Below are 17,621 nucleotides of genomic sequence, written 5' to 3'. Positions count from 1 at the left end.
GGGTTGTAACATCACTGTACAGCATGTTCATTTACATCTGTTGCATTTTAAACATTTCATTTCATGACACATGGAGTTCAACAAAGTGTATTTCAGAGGTGATGAATCCATTTTCAGCTGCTCTGTCCTTCTGAGCGGAGTCGACACGGTAACGAGACTATAATGATAATCTCGTTAAATTGCTAGTGAGTGAAAACACACATGCACAAACCTTTTATGAGTTTCTTATTTCCCAGCGGTCTCGCTCATATTGACTGAGGCACTCCTGCAGTGGTAATACGGTATGTGCATTGTGTGTGTGTGTGTGACTTTGTGTGTTTGTTCACTGATGAATAACGCCGATATTTCTCATTCAACCTACTTAGCTTGTATGTGGGGACAATCTTTGATGCTTTTTACATGTTGTGTGGTTGTCCATTACTCCCAATTCAATAGTCCATGTCAGTAAATATATAAAAAAAAATGTCAGAGAATATAACCCTGCCAATGAGCCACATGTTGCTTCACTGACTTTTTTAGCTAATCACATGTGTTAGCGACCAGTTCTGTTATAGTTCCAGGAGCGTAACAATGCTGAGATTGATGGTAGCAAAAAATGGTGAACCAAAAAATAGCGGTGTGAAGGTCCATTCATCGGAGCTTCAATTTGTTATTGCGTCTCATTTAGTTTTGCAGGCCTACTTCATGCGTCTGCTTTCCTAAACAAAGCTTCTCTGCATCGGCTATCCAAAGCCGGGTGCATCGGGAGAGTCTCATCTCGGACGCGTGTCATCTTTTGGCATCCTCGACTGCTCTGATGTAGCTCCAGAGAGGCCGCCTTGTCTCGGAGGTTGCCCGAGGCGTGAGTGAAGACAAACAGGCGGCTAACGCTTCCCTCGTGGGAAGACGGCACCAAAATGAAGGCAGCATCGACAAAAAAAGATGGCCTCAATCACAAGATGCTCCCTTCGTAGCACTGTGACAAATGGTGTCTGTGTTCTGTACAAGGCATTAAAGGCAGCTATCTAATTAAGTCCCACACTACCTGCGGGATCAAGCCAAAACGAATTTTTCAAGCCTCTAAAAATACATCTTTGTGAGCTGACACTATTCATCCACAAAGCACAGAAATCTTTCCAAGGAAAAGTGCAAGGCCACTAGTATGTGCCAGTGTATCCCATTAGCAACAAACGTCTCTTAACTGTAAAAGCAACCTACACAGGTCAGACTCTGCAGCCGTAATTTTCGGACTATAAATCGCACCAGAGTATAAGTCGCACCAGCCATAAAATGCCCAAAAAAGTGAAAAAAAACATATATATGTATATAAGTCGCTCCTGAGTATAAGTCGCCCCCCCCCCCACCCAAACTATGAAAATAAACACGACTTATAGTCCGAAAATTACGGTATTCTTTTTTTTTTTGTAAAAAATAAATAAAGTGAGTGACAAGTGATGTAAAGAAAGTCAAAGATGTTTCTCATCTTAGCCTTTGCGCTTTCAATACAATCAATCGTCCAATTACTCCAAAATGTCGTTATTCACGTGGTCATAATGATAAAGACAAAGCGTTGTTTCCCTTTGCGAAAACAAATCAATTGATTGTTGTTGACGAGCCTTGGGCGCATTCTTCACACCGATTGTAATTACGCTCTTCGATCTTCCCTGGCGTTTTACAAATGAGAAGGTGTTGCCGAGTCTCTCGGACAAGTCGCAACGTAACCTGCTTCTCCGCCACCGCATTGTCTTGCGAGGACGCAGTGCGGATCGATGACCTCCATGCTCCCCGGCGTTTTGTTTTAATCTATTACTGCCACTGCTGATGGACGGCAAACACTTGAAGCTACTACCCGTGGAGACGGAGGGGGGGGGGGGATGTAACATTCCGGGAATTTCCTAAGTTGGCAACTCTCCATTGGAATTGATCATGATTTAAGGAAATAGGTGGAAATAAATTGACAAAATTCAAGGTTGGCTCTTAATAGGGAACTTCAAATCCCTGTAAATTGAAAATGAAAGTCTTTTGATAAAATATTTTCCACCCACAGCACCTGGAGGGAAGATGATGACAACTGAAAATATTGATGAACAAAAAAACAACGACGCTATATGGTGATCCTGTGAGGCATTTCCGGATGTCCGCGTTCAACCTCAAAATGTCATTCCGTCTCCTCCCAGAGCCAAATTTGTCGGCGTCTGTGCCCTTATTACTTTCCTCCCACTCCTTCCTTCCCTCCTTTGTCTCGTTTGGCTAGCTAATGTGCTGTGTGACTGGCTGGCATCCACACTAAGTAGAATTTAAGGGTTTTAGTCATTATACATCAGCTGCCAGGGCTAATGGATACAATCATCCTCGGAAAACATGCTCAAAGGAAAAAGAATCGGCGCAAGACATCGTTCACACAATGGTTTGGAGCCGTTTTTCTTGAAATTATAGCTTGAGCATTTTTCTCATTCTGACATCTATTGTTTCCTGATGGACAAGCGGTGGAATTTATATTGAAACCACCAAGACGGCGTTTTAAACGTGAACTATACGTAATAGCTTCTGGCTCAGGCGCCAGACACGCAAAACTGAGTCCATCACCAAACACACCACGCATTTTCCACATAACATTGCAGTAATCATCAGTATGGATGGTGCTGAGCAGGACTAAATGAAATTGAAAGTCATTAGAAGTGAAAGATTGCATTTCCGCCTGATAGAACATTTCATATTCACGGCGGATATCCTCTTCGGACTTGGCGCTCGCGAGTAAACATTTGCACAATTGCTTTCTTGGGCCAAGATGGATGCAACAAAGCAAGAGGGCAGAAAAGTTCAAAGATTCAATCAAAACGTGAAGGCAGAAATCTTCAAATGAGCCACTTGGGCTTGATACAAATAGAAAAATAAATAAAAATGTAAAAAAATGAATGGATAAATGTGTAAATAAATAAATTAATGAATTAATAAATAAATGTGTAAATAAATACCGTTTTTTTCCATGTATAATGCGCACCCCAGATTTTAGGACAATAAATTTGTTAAATTTTGCGCATTATACATGGAAAAAAACGGTAAATAATAAATCAAATAAAGGTCATTCTCCGTTAAATGTCAGTAATCCGCTTTAATCGTCACAATTTGCAATCGTGGTGGCAGGCAGAACCAAATCCAACGCCCTGGGGAATCAAACGAAAGTCATTCATGCAAGCGGAAGCTAAAACACAAAGAAGAGCGACTGAATGTCATAAAAAAATGGAGCCGAGTCAAAAACGGAAAATGAGCAACTAAGAAGTAAACATTCAAACAACCAGCCCACTTTGCATTTTACATCCACGTCCGTCCGTTTACCGCTCCCAAATAATGCCCCCCTTCTACTTCAGTTTATTCATGATGGCTTTAAAATAGGAAGCACGGAAGAGTACTTACACTACTTTCAATTAGACTGCTAAAACTAGCTCAGTGTAGCGCTAATGGATTCACTCTGGCATCCGTATGTAATGCTTCAAAGCGTCATAATTGAATGAAGTCGAATTAAAGCGAGCGACTACGCAGATACGCTTGCCTCCATTTTCACTCCCGTGTGAGCGTTTGTTGACAAAATACATATTGGTGACTACACTGCAGATTAGCCGAGCACTCAGGGAAAACACGAAGCGGATCGATGACTCGGCTCTTTTTGAGATTGCCGTGAAAAGTTTGGAGCTGGCGTAGAGCGCGGGGCTCTCATGCGGAAGCAGACGGCGGCTTTGGGGATTCATTTGCTGGAAGCTGAACTTGTTCTACATCGGCCATGATTTGACAGTCGGAGGTCACTCAAGGGCATCGCGACTCTTGCATGAGAGCGAGTGTCACATAAATCTTTGGCCGTGCTGTCATATTTGTACTCTATTTTTTTTTATTGGATTTTTTTGGGGGGGTAATAAAGAATTCTTTGTATTTTAATAACCCATTAAATGGACTTTTATTACCTTCAAGGGTACAACTGGGGGGGGCAGTATTTTGCTCAAGGACACTCTTGAATTAAAAAATATATTGGTATAATTTCGCCAGTGACAAATGTTTAAGCCTTAGGGAAAGTCTCTTTCGGGTACTCTTGTTTGAATTGGTTTTCCAGCGTAGCGCCGTTTATTTAGACAACTGTTTGTTTAATCGCGCAGGACGAGCCATTAAAAGGAAAACAAAAGCGTCGTCAGCGGAATGGCAAAGGAAATAAATGACTAATACACAGGGGCCGCTCGTATGCTTTCGTAACAGCTCATTGTTTTAGCAAGGGCTTTTTCGCAAGATTCGGTGAGCTGTCTGTGACGATCTGCTCAAGCGGAGCCTCGGGAGTGTCGGCGAGGTCAACAAGCCATGCTGATGTTGGATGATGTACAAATTTATCCTGTGGGTGATGAGGTCGGCACTGGCGGGTTGTTAAGTTCTTTCGAGCTAGTCACTCTCAAATGTACCTAAGTGAGAGGCGTCAAAACAGTGCCGCAAATGTTTCCATAATTCATTTATTTGTCATAATTTGCAGGGGTGGGGTGCAGCACCCAAATATATTTTTGAAAAGAAACAGGCAAACAAGGTACTGGGAAGAAACAAAATACTCAAATACCGTAAATTCCGGACTATAAGCCGCACCGGACTATAAACCGCACCAGCTAAAATTGGGGGATATTTTAGTTTTTTTCTTATATAAGCCGCACCGGACTATAAGCCGCACGTGCACAGGCGTTTTTTTTACAAAGAAAGACCGTTCACAGAAAGCCTTTTTAAAGTTTTTATAACATACTTTAACATGTCTTTCTCAACATTGCCTGTGACGAAGGGTTTAGAGCCCTTTGACGCAGGTCACCTAGCGTGCATTCCTACTAAAGCTCATAATAGTCACAAGCAACACAGCCAGAATAAGCAGCAGCCATAGTAGTGTTTCAAAATAGTATTTTTGTTATTGTTTTTTTCTTCAAGATACCGCAGTGTATAAAAGTGATCAAGTCATCACAAAAATCACGGAAAAAATCCTCATATAAGCCGCACCTGACTATAAGCCGCAGGGTTCAAAATTTTGGAAAAAAGTTGCGGCTTATAGTCCGGAATTTACGGTAATTAAAAAAAAAAAAAAATTTGATCCTAAAAAATTAGATTTTTGGGGAAATTCTGAATGAGTGAAAAAGTAAATAAATAACAGCTAGCATTTCGCCTCGCCTCCCTTGTATGCAAATCTTCTCACGTCATCTATTTTTTGACTGCTACTTCACACTTTCAAACTCCTGCGGTCGTCGAGTAGAAGGTTAAAACCATCAGTCAAAAAACTTCTCTTGAGTGCTATGCCTTCAAGTCACATTGAAGGACTTATTTACTAGCGCTGCCGTCAGAGAAAGTGCCATCTTCCGTGAAGTGACATTACAGTGTAAAGGTCTAACGATTTTTTTTTCCATCGTCATTTTTTTCACAGGAAATAGTGTCGGAATTAGACAATGGCGGTGAAAGACATCACCGAAGGCCAAGCTGTGATTCCCGTCGGCCGCAATCTATCAGCAGTTGAGCGTACAACTTACATTATTCATGGACCTCGTGAGATCTAACGTGTGGTCGCGGTCGTCGTGTGAAATAGCTTAGCAACGGATTTGCGGAAACATCCGCCTGGTAGCCTGGAGTGGATGGAGTTTTATGAAAAAGTGTCCGTAACTATATCAGTCCTACCCGGGGGAGCTTAGTGACAGTGCAGTGACAGTGTTTGTTTCATGGCTGCCCCCCAGCCAGAGAGCGTCGCAGACTAAATGAAATCATTGCAAGGTTACTCTAGGTCACCGTTACATAAGGTACTTTGAGGAAATCAACTTTTTTGGGGGGTTTTGGAAAATTACTGAAACTACAAAAAAAACAGCTACATTTTTTAAACCTAGATTCAATTGTGAGGATTTATTTCGTATCTCAAGTCAACATTTTCCAATGAAATGAATGGAAATACCTTTAATCCGTTCCAGCCTCCTAAAAAATACCCCCAAATTGATGTGCTGTTTAATAAGATATATGTGAGCTTGTTGACAGGGTGGAACAAAAAAACTGCAAAGAAATGAAAAATGAAACAACCCCCCCCCCCCCCCCCCCCCGAGGATTTCTTACACAAAATAAACTTGTGTTTTAAACAAGAAGCCAATCAATAATTTAGATGGTGCGCAAGGACGGCAGCCACTTACTGTCCTTTCTGTCGACTTAATTGAATCACTCTGAAGAAACGGCGTGACGGTGGAAATACACGAGTGACCAATACGAATGGTACAAAAAGCGCTTACGCCCGCATACACTAAATGACACGTATGGAAAATGTGTTGTTCCATGTTGACATTTGGTTAGTCAGCATGCAGATGGTTGCGGGAGATTAATATTGTGATTACGTGGATGGAAACATGCAGGTTTTTGTGGTTACGTCAGCATGGAATGGCAAGGGAGCACATGACATGATGAGATCTGTCGTGAACTTTCAGTTCTGTATTGTTCAATAGCAATTCTTAAAACATTCCAGTTTGCAAGTTCCACAATTATTCGACACCAATAGTTTGACAAACTGATTCATGTCTGCCATACTATAACTGGATTCATCTAGCCCAGGGATGGGCAAACTTTTTGACTCGCGGGCCGAACTGGGTTTTAAATTTGGACCGGAGGGCCGAACCAGGAGCAGATGGACGTAGTGTTTGTGTGAAGTAATATAAGCGACCTGTAAAGGTCATTGCATAAAAGATTTTGGCCTTTAGTAGGTAGTAAAGCATGGATATTCCAAACACGTTTTTTTGAAAACAAATGCATTTATTAACAGCATTAAAAAAAAATCGCTAAAAAACTGCTATCAGTGATTCTCATAAAATGTTATTATGAATAACAGTCTCCATCACTTCAGTGGCTGCAGGTCAGATTAAGGAAAGATCTTATGAGATCACATCAAACGGCAAACATTCTGACCAAATATAACATCTTGAAGAATCGGTGGAAGCATACATCCAAATAAAGTAATCAAAACTGCAACAGGGTGAGGGGTATCTGAAAATCAGAGCAGAGTTTTAACTCACAAACACCTGGTAACAGAGGTGAGGAAACGGGAAACACTTCCTTAAAGTAAGCCTTAAGAACTTTACAGGTTAAGATTAGTCGCAAGCAGGTGGTGCATCAATGTCCTTGAGCATCCTGCATTGTTTGAAAGTGAGATTGGTCGCTAGTTTCAATCCCTGCTGTGTACAAATCATATTCAAAATGTTTGTTTTTTTTAACAACAAACTTGAGAGCCTCCCCTTCATTTTCAGTGGGAACAGTGTTGTCGGTCTCCTTTTTTTGCTAGTGCGTCATAGTCTGGAGTAAAATTTGTTGTGGCAATTCTTAGGAGAGATCCGAGGTGTTGGTCCGTTTACCTCGATCTGTGACGGGTTGACGTTGATGTGGCTGAACGTCACGTCGCGTACGTCGAGCAAAATTGGCCACTCTTTTTTAACATTCGGCACTCACTTCTTTTCTTCGGGCCACTCATTTTAATGGAAGGATTCCAGGGGAAGGTTTGTGGGTAGCTTTAGCGTAAAACTGTATCTGAAAGCTCAGCGCGCGAATTACAAGAATGCTGTCGTCACAGCATAGAGCGCGAGTGCCCCATGTCCGTACTACTGAGTACGTACACGCACTTGTGAGTGTGCACCGAGCTTTCTGACACGGCTTCCGGTAGTAAATGCGCAGGCGAGCGCTTCCCCATCTACTGGGGAAACGCAGTCATTGCAGGCAATATGACCAAAAAAGAATTTTTAATAATACAATTTATTCAGGGTTGGCGGGCCGGATTAAACGGTCCCGTGGGCCGGATGTGGCCCGCGGGCCGTAGTTTGCCCACCCCTGATCTAGCCCAATAGTCAATGGCACACTTTTTACGAGATATTCTTATTTGCCTTATATATTTTGCTCTGTTTCCCGCGACCTTGTTCTAGCTCCTCAGGCAATTCCAAAAATATTGCTCAAGTAAACAAGCTCGCAAACCAATATGTAAGAGTTTTTCCCGCAAGAGTACATGCTAGCTGTTGTTAGCTGCTGTGCTAATAGGGTCAATAACAAACTTTAATGTAAGATAAATTAGAAAAAAAAAAGCCTTTTTGATCATAATTAAAGGTTAAATAAAGACAATTGAGGCAACAGGACACTTATTCCTTTTTATTTTTGTGTTTGAATCATTTTCAAACATGCAACCATGCTATTAGGCCAATGATATTTCAAACAATTTCAAATCTCTCACTCCCTCACAAATAATAAAGGAGGGACGTCTTTTCAGAACCCAAGTATTAAAAAGCTGTCCGGTGCACTCAGTGGCTCCGCCGTTGATCTGTCTTGGCGTTTGTCCGCAGGGCTCTGCGTTGCCAGCTGTCACTGACAAACCCGAAGCCTTCAGCGACCATGCGCATCCTCCCAAAGATTCAGCTCCTTCCCGGTGTCGTTCTCTCGACGAGGTGACCTTGCAATTTTTTTATTCACGCTGATAATCCAGTGTCACATTCGCTATTGTCATCTCACAGTACAATTGCTCATTGATTAATCCCATCATCCAATCAAAACAGCTTCTGCTGTGGTTAGCCCATAAATAATCTTTTATTACGTGCTTCTCAAATGTTGACCTATAGCTCATACATGGTCTCCACTGAACAGTCACCAGGGACAAACTGATTTTTTTGTTTTGGAGCTGGGGATCAGCTGCTCCACAGTACAAAAGCAGGCCGTGTGGTCCCCAGGCAGACCGCTTATGATGCAACAGTTGCTTTAAAGCGGAAACAGCTCCTGTTTTCACAAGTCATTAACGCCTTATGGTCGCTGCCAACAAAATTGAAATATTACAAACAAAATGCAATGTTAAGAAATCTGAGAAGCACCCTGGAAAATAGAAACGCGACATATCGTTGCAATTTGAAACAGCCATAACAGCCAATCAAAGCAATTTTTGTTCAATATAAGATCCGAAACGATCTAAGAATGTCACCACTCGCATTCGCAAATTCCTGGCAGCGGAGATGAGAAGAGCTCGTGTTGGACCGTCTGCCTGAAACAAGAAACTCGAAACGACCATAAGGGATAGATATGGAAATAGATAGTTAGTCCTCACATCCACTTCTCTGAATTTCTGATGTTTCGCCGCTGTTGTTTGTCTACCACTCGGATGTAGTGTGTGCGTGTGTGTGTATAAAATGATTGCGTAATGAGAGCAGAAGGGGTTGGGGGGGTGGATTAACGGTACACGCTTGAAGCGTGGGGCTTTTATTGTGGAAAAAAAAGTAGAGCAGTTGAAGATGGCCGACGTCGCCATTGATCAATTCGTCCCACTGTGCTGGCCCGTCACACCTTCCCGATTCAGATGCTCAACTGTGACCTATTATTTGATACTATTTTACTTGTTTTGAAGTTGATTTTTTCTTTTTATGTTAATTTTATCTTGGGTAACTTTCAATGTTTTAATGGAAGTCTCATTTTTTTATGTTAATTCTTAATGTTTTTATACAAGTCTTGTTTTTAAGACTCCAAAAAAATCTTTGCAGGATTTACAGTCGTACCTTTTTTAAATTTGTCCAACTTATTTTAACCTGCGGAATTTGCTGCTGTCATATTTTAAGCAGTAGTTTTATTTTTACCGTAATTTTCGGACTATAAATTGCACCGGAGTATAAGTCGCACCAGCCATAAAATGCCCAAAAAAAGTGAAAAAAAAACATATATATGTATATAAGTCGCTCCTGAGTATAAGTCGCCCCCCGACCCAAACTATGAAAAAAACCCGCGACTTATAGTCCGAAAATTACGGTAATTTACGTGAAGTACATTGTGTATTAAATTCGATTGATTTGCCTGGCCTTGCCATCTTTGAGTCTTTCAGGAATAGCAGAACACATGGGCAGGAGAAAAAAGTGAATTTGTGAAGAGTGAACAGCATGTTTTGCTTCTTTGAAACAAGATGCGCCCTATCCCTCCCATCTGATGTTGTCCTGACCTTGAATTCCCCTCGCACTAATCTCCTATTGTCACCTAGCATCCTTGTGTTTGTCCAAGCCAACTAGGCAGCCTGTGTGTGACTTTTCCACTTATCGAGAAAGAAAAGGGAAATGCGGCGAGGTGAGATGGTGTTCCGGTCCAGTCAGCATCATGGCAACCGTTGCCGTGACAGCAAAGAGGACGGAAAAGGGGATCCCTCAAGCCTCTTTGCGATTATTAGTTTTTCCCCCGATGGGAAGATTGCCGCAGTCTTCCGCCAAACTCCCACTTTGTCTGTGGAGAGCCCTCCCGATAATGGGTTGTTGCCAAGGTCACCGCTGCTGTCATCCAATCCCGATACTTACGCGCAAACCGGGCTTCCTGCTTGGGGGTAATTCGACCCTCACATTGTTCGTCGCTACCCGGCTCACGGCTGTAATTGCGCAGTCTCCGGCGACGGCAAAGTCAAGTCACGGATCGAAATTGGCCATTAGCGCTCGTGCAAAACATGACAACGTCTTTTTTCTGCGCTTAGCACATCTGATGCTAGTGAATTATTGGCGAGGTAAGGAAGAGTTAGGGTGTCAACACATCCGGAACCCTTGTCGTCATTAAGGTCATTATCGAATAACAAACAAAGGACCTTATTGACTGAGAGGAAAAATGTCAAGCAAGCAGGTGCATACGAATAAAGTTGCGACTGTAGGGGATTGACGATTACCGTTTTTTTCCGTGTATAATGCGCCCCCATGTATAATACGGACCCTAAAAATGGCATGTTGATGCTGGAAAAAAGCCTGTACCCATGTATAATACGCACCCAATTTTTTAAAGTTTTTTTTTTAATTTTTAGGATAGATTTTAGGACAATAAATTAGTTAAATTTTGCGCATTATACAAGGAAAAAAACGGTATACACTACGATCAATGCGAATCAATCATCCGTCTGTGAAAACCGAAATTAAATGGATTATTTGTCAGGGTTTGAATGATAAGGAAATGTCATTGGCGATTACTTCACGGCGTTGATGTGGGGAAAAAAAAAAATCTAAATTTGACAGTTTACGTATAGAGCGATTGTAGCTTCTGTTGTGCGTTGGCTAACGGTTCAATTCAATCGAGCCCTTTCTTGGATGTAGGCCAATAATCCCTGAAGGTTAGAAGATAATTGCCCGCGAATTACAACCGGCAGAGCGCTAACCAAAATCCTTAATGGAAGTTTGGGCCTGGAAGCTAATCCGGTGCTATTTCTTGTCTACGCCGCTTTCCTCCAACGGGCTAAATATAGTCCGCTGTTTTGTCAACTGTCCAAATGCTAATCCATATGTCTGCGCTAGCCAAGATGGAAAAGTCCTGACTTTGTTTTTCGAAGTGGATCAAAATGCGCATACAACGTTCCCACTGAACAGTCTCTAGGGACGAATTGATTATTTTTTTCGGCGGCGTAATTGTAATTGATTAACACCATGAACATTATGGCAGTGGAGGATGAACTCAAAGATCGTAGACGTAAGAATACAAATAAAGTCTTATTTCAATTTGTATTCTTTTCCAAAGCTGACAAGTGGTTAGCGATTCTACAAAATGGATCATCTCCTTGTAACAGCCGCACATGCAGACGCACACACATCGAAACCGACACGGCTGCCTGTAGGGCTTCACCGATGTTGCTGAGGGTGCAGGAAAAGAATCAAAGCGCCGCATCTATCGGCCTTGCTTACGTTGACGGTAAAACGGTGAACGCAAACCAGATGAAGCCAGCCGACCAGCTAGCGGCACTTGCTATTTTCGACGTCGGCTGAATGAAAGGAGCAATGGAGAAGGTCAAGACAGACAGATGAAAATAACCAGTGTGAGTATGTCGGTGATTGCAAAATTGAGGTTTTCATGGTGTGATTTTTACCGTCCAGCACACGTTGACTCTCCCAAATGAACGCTTAACCCTCAAATGGCTCGTATGATTGCATTCAAGAGCAGCAGCGTGTAAAAGTGTTTCTGGATGTGAATCTCTACCCTGAGTGAGAAATTTGCCCGCAGGAATAAAATCAATAGCAAGCAAAAAATAGATAACCATCGGCCCTGGTCCGTCCGCACATAAAACTGGTGCGGCATAAGCGTTTTATGAAAGCAAAATGCAAATGTAAGAGATTGTTATCGTCAGATTGATAACAACCTCAAACAGGGTGGCCAGAAGTTGAAAAAGTCTCGGAAGCAGTCAAACTTTCCTCAGTTTACTTCATTTCCCAGGGGTGTGAATTTGTAAAACATTGTGTTTTAAAGAAAACCACCAAAAATGCAGAGTCATCGCTTTGAGGCTGTCGACAGTAACGATGCATGCAGACTTAATTTGGGGAGTTTTGTTCACTTACACAAACGAGGCGAAGAAAATATTTTATTAGCAAAGCGTGACATTAGCTTAGCCGGACAGCTACAAAAGTAGTTTGGCTGAACACAAACATTCCTGATTTTTCTTTGGCTATCAAGATTTTTCTTAGCAGTGTAAAAGCATTTTTTTCCCCCCACAGTGGTCAAAAGCTGAAAAAAGGCTTGATTTTTCATTATTTTAATTCTTATATATTTGTTTAAATTATACAAATTTGGCAGTAACGTTAACACTTTTCTTTATCGATTTTTTTAACCATGGCATTATCCACATTTTCACCAGAATTATGCTTGTTTTATATCGATGCACCTCAATATACATATTCTATAAGCGTTCCGTAAATATCGTCATGCGGATGTCTTATTTTCAGCATCCACTTCTGAATCCACCCACATCAGAATGAGGCCATAAAACAAAGAACGTTCTCGCCGAATGCGAGCGAGATGACTCAAGCCTTGTTGTTTTTATTTTTTTCCAAACGACAAACAAAAGGCGTACCCGCGATGCCCCGTTATGTAAGCGCCGTGTTTTTGTTGTGCTCCCTAAATTGCGACGTGTAGGATTAAACACCACAACCACGCGCTCATCATCAGATTTGTCCTGTGGCTAAACATGCAATGCTAAGCCCCCCCTGCCAGGGAACGTTGGGTCCTGCTGAGTGCGAGATACTTGATTGTTTGTACACAAGATTTAACACCAAGTGACCACACCGTGCTTTGAATTATTCATTTATAGACACTCATCTTATTATTGTAGAGTAAGCTATCTGCGGCCGCGATCGTTTGAGCTCTGTTAGCATTTGAGTCTCGCTGTCACTTATTCGGCAGTTTTGTCTATACAAGTAAAAAGGAATCATTTATGCTAACAATTGCTAGCTTGCGTTGGCTGCAGTTCATTAATGGCATTCATTCTCTTGTACTTGTTTTTACATTGTTACTATAAAGACTGAGAATTCTTTCCAAAAGGGTCAGGCGAATAAATTGTAGAAATTTAGCATGAATGCGGTGTTAAAATGTAACCAAAGAAAAATCAGAAGAAAAGTTTTCTTTGATAGAAACTCCACCACATCAGTTTCAGACCCGTCTAGGGAGCGGCACCTCAGGCTACAATTACAGTCTGTGCAGTTCGAAGTTGCTTCGTTAAAATTGTTTTCGATATGACCAAAGTATGTTTGTAGGTCATCGTAGGACATGCTAACACGAGGAAGGTGTCAGATTAAAACTCCAGACTTCTTGTGGAAGCTTTACCGCCAATAATGTAAAAGGAATAAAGACAGCAGTCCAAATAGTTGTCTAATCCATTCTCGCCTCGGCATCCTTTTTTTTTTTTTAACGAGTGTGCTCCTGAGGCAGAGCGGCGAAAGCGTGGAAGGCATTAGCGAGTCGCTTTATCGGCTCCCGCACTAGCTACTTAAACATGAGTCGGGCAAATCCTCCTTTCAGGCCCAGATTTCCGCTATTGTTGGCTCAGACCTCTTCAGCGGCAAGCACCGAGACCTTCCAGTCCGCTTCCGGACAAACCAACAAGAGATAATATTCGATGATTGGGTTTATCTACAAAGCTTTTTGCCAGAAGTCAACCCACTGATTCAAAACAACTGTGTGGAGTTTGGAACAACAGCTTCAAAATTAATGTTGATGACACGCTGGTTTGTGATGAGTAGCATCTCTGTCGTTCCCATGGCGACAGCAATGATCTACTTCAGTGCTCCATAATATTGGCAGATCTGACCAGTTGTGTATGTGTTGTATGATGGTAGCACATTGAATACATTTTTGGCTTTTAAATTGGTGAGAAAGGGAGACACAAAATGCCAGCCCAGAATTAATGTTTCGTTTTAACATTGTCGAATGACGACACAACCACCTTGGCGGAGGTAATGCTATTTTCTTGTAAAAACAATGAGGAAAAAAACAAACAAGTGTTAATGCAGTCGGACTTGTTTTATTGTTGTCCTTTGCTGTCACATCACATGTGAGGAGCGATCCAGGAATAGATAAGATCAATCCTTTCAAAAAAAAAGAATCTGATAAGAAAAAGGAGAAAAGTTTTTTTTTTCCTCCACAAACGTTGCATCGTTCTCAGTTAATGTCTTAATTTCGCTCCTTGTCACTCTGGCTCTATTTGTAAACGAAAGCTATCAGTCTGACAAAAACATCTCGACGCAAGGCAGATGAATTTGCTTGCGTGGGTCTTTCAAAAATTGCACTTTGTTGACTGAATGTCAAAGAGATGAAGTTGTTATCTTAAAGAGAACAGGAGTCTTGTAAAAATACTTTTATGAATTTATTCGCCCGCTACGACGTCTAATTATCTGATGTGCTGCCTTTAAACTGCTGTCCGGCATTTATCGACGAATTTGTTTTAATGAGCCCGGGACTCTAATCATATTACATCAATAGAAATATGAGTGCCCTTGTCTAAAAGTAGGTCTCATTCATAATTCATGGTGGATTATTAATGTTAAGAGTCGAGGAGAAGCTTGCTTATTCTAGCCACAAAATGAGAGTGATGCTGAGCTGTTTCGATTTTTCATTAAAAGTCACCTTGTGCAGACTCCAAAAAGACAAATTGATGCAAAAATTCTTGTGTCTCTACAGTTTGTCTGCCCACCACTGGCGGAGCTAGAGGGTGGGTCGTGAGGGCACTGCCACCCCAAAATATTCAATTTCAAGTCTGAAATAGTATTAAGTGCTCCACGATTGTAAAATATTTTTATTATCTTGACAGGCTCTTGCTGCTGTATCCTTTTTTTTTATGACAAACTATTAGTAGGTTCATCAAAGTTTGATGTCATGTTCCGCTCAGACTAGCTTGCGTAAGTAAAAAAAAAAAGCTTGGAAATTTTATGTTGCCCACATGCCGTAATTGCCTAGTAGGAGTTTGTCAAAGTACAAACCTTGGGTATTGCCTAAGATGGCCGACTTTTTCTCCTTTTTGTGTGTCCTCTTATGAAAGTCACGTCCACCCACTTCTGTATCGAAGCTCTTTTTTTTTTTTTCTGAAAATCCTCAACAGCAACAATAAAGCCAAGAAGTAGAATTGCATGTTGTTGTCAGTGTTTGTGCCTTGGGGACACGCTGTCAACAATCAGGCGTCAGCATCCGGCCGACTTGCGGCCCCTTAGGATTCTTTGTCACTGGATCTCAGGGAGCCTCAAGGGAGGAACGTATAGGACCGAGGCAAGAGGGCTCAATTTGCCCCCCCTGTCACTGACCCCAATCACTTGACTCTACGTGTGTGAGCATATATCCAAGTCTTGTCGAAGTCAAAGCTGTCACTGGTCGTCCGTGCTTCGCTTGCAGTTGCTGTCAAAGAGCTGGTTGTTCTCCAAGGTTACCCTAACCTGAAGTGAAATAAAAACTCGAGTCATGTAAAATCCCAAACTATTATAACTTTGGTTTATTCCTCTTTTACGCTTCTATTTCAATCTTGCGACACATTTCCTTTTATCGGATTTGACCCCATGGGAAAGACGCTTTACTTCCTTTGACCACAGAAACTGAAAGAAATGTGTTTTGAAAGAAAATGAAGAAGTGGCAAAAGACTTGACTTATGGAGTTCATAGTCATCTGGCGTCACCATTTTCGTTCCTTGTTGAATGTTCGGGACGGAGCATGTGATGCGAAGGCCATCTTGGAATCGAAATTTGGTAGGCCCACGGAAAAAAGTCCTTCCCAAAAAGTCACCAAATCCGACATTTTGATTGAAAGCAGCCATTTCATGGTCATTTCTCCAATTTCCAAGACTCCCTTGGGCAAACCCGTCCTATCCAGACATTTGAGTTTGGAAAACACTCAAATGTCTTCCACACATTTAGCAGAGCACAGAGCTGTGCTAACAGATGCCGAGACGCTGTCTAAGCCCTATTGGACGACAGTTGGCATAGATGTGGCGCTCCCCGTGGGTCCCTTTTTAGACGAGATGGAGTGTGCGGCGACATCACGGAGCTGTCGATGCCATCCTCGTGCGAGTGAAGTGTGTATTTGCGTGTGACGCTTCACTTCCAGCTGTGTCTGTCAAAAGCAGAAAAGCTTCTAGTTAGGAAGATCCCAGAGAGGAGGATGATCGGAATAATGAGGAGGAGGAATAATTGTGTGTAATTTTAAATGGGGAGGATAATGAAGCATGAAATTGAATCATCGGTTTTTACACGTGAATCAAAAGATGCACTTTGTACGATTTTTTTTTGGCAACAAACCACTGCTCACTGCTAGCGAGGAGACAACATGTGACGTGTAGCATACGCGCAAGCTAGCATATTCAAGTACACTGCTACCTTGAGTTAAATTCACCCTATGTCAAGGCATTTTGGAATTTTTGCTTTGTTTTGAACCAAATGATGAACTGGGATCAACATTATCGTGTTTTAGTAGCGTAACAGTGACAGTTGACTCAATCTCCAGCGAACAATAACGCAAAGACAAGCGGCCATACATACTGTAAATCCGTCCCGGTTTTGACGTGACATAAAACATGACTCCTTCCTACATCATTCGAATCCCTGCACGCCGTCGCCATCGGAGAGGGTTGTAAATCTTCTTTATCTTTGATCATAATGCGGACGAGTGAGCCCTTCAGATTCCAAGTGTGGCTGTCCATTCAAAAGCAAGCATCTCCAGATTCAGTTCTTCTACAATTAATTGTACATCATAAGAACATTTTTATTTTCATTTATCCTAACAAAAAATGTTGATGTCAATATTTGCCAACTTGTCTCAATGTCACTCTGAACTAACTGCGTTATTATATATATATAGCATATCTCACTTTAAAGCTCGCAGCCAAACGTTGACTTCATTAACGCTTCCGATCCGTGGAAAGTTGAACCCGCTCGGAGACAAAGTCGTCAACGGCGTCGCCCGAGTGATTACACGTGACGGGAGAAATGACTCGACAAAGAGTGGCGAGCAGAGGCGGGATTGCTCATGGTGATGTGATGGAAGAAGACAAGGAGGGCCAATTTAAAAATGTCATTGTTATTATTGGAATTATCATTAGGCCACTTACAACGTCTGTAAGTCTCTCTGGACTGACTCATCAATTTGTGCGGTTTATTTACATCAACTTGCGCGTGATGTTCGGCACAAAGGATGAAGAATTCCAGCACCTTTTTATCACATCGACCTTTGACCTATTGCTGGACCAATAGTGAGTCTAGCTATCATTAGAAAGTGGTGCTAGGGTGTTGCCACTAGGAGAGCGACTTACGAGACAGAGCTCAGGGTAGCAAAAAAATGAGCAGTCCTGTATTCAGTAATAGCAGTTGCTTGAAAGTGGCGCTGAATCTTCACCCAGC

The 17,621-nt window shown here is 41.9% G+C and overlaps 1 protein-coding gene across 2 annotated transcripts in view; it reads left to right on the top strand.

Annotated features, from left to right (window-relative positions):
* Positions 1-2,237: 2,237 nt before the first annotated feature.
* slc8a1b (solute carrier family 8 member 1b) overlaps positions 2,238-17,621 on the top strand; it is an 82,863-nt gene continuing 67,479 nt past the window's right edge. The window contains exons 1-2 of one of the 2 annotated variants that reach the window (XM_061285065.1): positions 2,238-2,386; positions 8,331-8,432. The gene's annotated coding sequence lies outside the window, so the exon portion shown is untranslated. The remainder of the gene's footprint in view (positions 2,387-8,330; positions 8,433-17,621) is intronic. The other variant, XM_061285064.1, reaches the window with a different exon arrangement.

The sequence above is a fragment of the Syngnathus typhle genome, linkage group LG8 (genome assembly GCF_033458585.1).
Source record: "Syngnathus typhle isolate RoL2023-S1 ecotype Sweden linkage group LG8, RoL_Styp_1.0, whole genome shotgun sequence".
In the NCBI taxonomy this organism is placed as follows: Eukaryota; Metazoa; Chordata; class Actinopteri; order Syngnathiformes; family Syngnathidae; genus Syngnathus; species Syngnathus typhle.
The sequence above is the reverse complement of the archived record's forward strand: the minus strand, read 5'-3'. Positions and strand labels throughout refer to the sequence as shown.